Below are 2,382 nucleotides of genomic sequence, written 5' to 3'. Positions count from 1 at the left end.
ATCATAGCACGTCAGCTGTCTTAACCGTGGCTTGTGTACTGCATCATCACTGTGTCTGTCACGCGACTCTGTTGCCCTTTCAGGCTTGAACTGATGGTAAAACTAACGACATTATTAACTGTCTTGATATTTACTTTGAAAGCTGAAGCCAATCAGAGCAGACTGTGCTTGTCAAAGGAGGGGGCTTTGTTGAAAACTACATGTTTGAGAGAGGCGGGGCATAGAGGACCTACAATAATGTACAGTATTTGAAAAATAATGTGTTTTTTGAACATTAAAGCATGTCAACATATTCTGTTACACCAAATACACAAAATAATGATCTTTAAAATAGCATCATATGACCCCTTTAAGGAAAGATCATGTTCCATGAAGATATTTTGTAAATTTCCTATCGTAAATATATCAAAACTTAATTTTTGATTCGTAATATGCATTGCTAAGACTTCATTAAGACGACTTTAAAGGCGATTTTCTTAATATTTAGATTTTTTTTGCACCCTCAGATTCCAGATATTCAAGTAGTTGTATCTCAGTCAAATATTGTCATATTGATTAAGCTTATTTATTCAGCTTTCAGATTATGTATAAATCTCAATTAAAAAAAAAAACTAGGTTAAATGTTGAATATTAGTAACTCAAACCCCTTTTTCTAAGCCTCTCTACCTAACCGCTGGATGTGCACATCCGCCATGTTTGTAGTTTTTAACGCATTTTATTCGTGTTTGTAGTTCTGGACAGAATTCTTCACCAAAGCGCAATGGATTGTGGGCAATATTAGCCATTAGAGTGTGCACGGATCCACACTTCAAAAATCGACCTGAAATAGTAGACCATCCTATTTGGGACTTTTGGCATACTCTTTTTAACATACTATGCTTTGGGAGACACTTATTCTAATCTCACATACTATTTAGGATTGATAGTATGAACATTGGGACGCAGGGTGAGTATCATTAGGTGTGTTCGACTTGAAGCGGGGGACTTTTGGCATACTCTTTTCAACATATTTGGGACACACTCATTCTAATCTCGCATACTATTTAGGATGGATAGTATGAACATTGAGATGCAGGGTTTATGAACATTAAAGCAAAAAGCAGTACATTTACACACAGACAAAAAAGAAAAGAAAGGGAAAAAATACAAAAATATACATAGAGACCTATATATTGCCAGGGTAACAAAAAAAACAAAAAACAAAAAAAAACAATGACAACAAAGTAAAAAATGTTCATCTCAAAAGGACAAAAAGGATGAATAATACAGTTTTGTTTTTTTTTGTTACAGATAAAGTTTTCATTGCTTTCGGATTAATAGAATTTTGGATAGTTTCCTTACATTTCTCTAAATCAACTTTGTATAAAGAAAAGAGAGGTTTGGAGCCAGTCAATTTTTGTTTGTGTACATGAAATTTGGCTAACAGGAAACACAAATTAATTATATAATATTTTCCTGTATCTTCTTTCAAGTGGTCAAACAATCCAAAGAAAACATCTTTAAAACAAAAAGAGAAGTCACTTACAAAATAAAACTGGATGAACATCAAAAAATCTGACCAAAATTTTTGAGTGTGGGTACATTGCCAAAGTAAATGAATGGAGTCTTCCTCATAAGAGTGACAAAAACAGCAACTTACTTCAATGTCCGACTTGTATTTTTTAAGAAAAGCTTTAGCTGGGTAACATTTGTGAATCAGTTTAAAAGTTATTTCTTTTACTTTATTGGTAAGCAGATATCTATGAGGTAAGGTCCATACTTTGGTCACTGCAATTTCAAGAGTGAGTTCTGTTCCGTACAGACACAAAACGATTATTTAGAGGATTCACTCTCATATTTAAATGCTGTTGTCACTCCTGAAACCTTATAGTTGTCAGGATCATGGACCTGTTTTGTTGTGTTTTGCCCCTGTCTTTGTTCCTGGTTTTCCTTATATGGTCTTTTTCCTGTCCTCGTTTAGTTTTAATTATGATTCTTGGCACCTGTGTTTGTTAATTATCCCCAGTATTTAAGTCCTTGCCTTTGCGTTCTACACGTTATGTTTGCGTGTTTCCTGCCATTTCCAGTGTGGATGTACCCTGTGTTCCGTGGATTAAAGACTGTTTTAGTTTATCCGTGCCTCCTGCGTTCTTCCTAAACAGCGAACTGTGACAGAAGAACCGACCAAAACCGTTACCTCCGTGTCTACCCTCCGTTTTTGTTTTTGTACATTGTGTTTTTTATTTCCGTAGTTCCCCTCATGGATCCCTTCACCCGCCCGGAATTCCTCCTTCTCTTGCTGGAGCAGGGGCACAGATCTCTTGAGGACCATACAAGACTGTTCCGGCTGTTAGCTAGCACCACCAACTACCCGGACGACGTCATCCGAGGATGGTCCTCGAG

The sequence above is a fragment of the Sinocyclocheilus anshuiensis genome, unplaced genomic scaffold (genome assembly GCF_001515605.1).
Source record: "Sinocyclocheilus anshuiensis isolate Anshui unplaced genomic scaffold, SAMN03320099.WGS_v1.1 scaffold235, whole genome shotgun sequence".
Classification (NCBI taxonomy): domain Eukaryota; kingdom Metazoa; phylum Chordata; class Actinopteri; order Cypriniformes; family Cyprinidae; genus Sinocyclocheilus; species Sinocyclocheilus anshuiensis.
The sequence above is the reverse complement of the archived record's forward strand: the minus strand, read 5'-3'. Positions refer to the sequence as shown.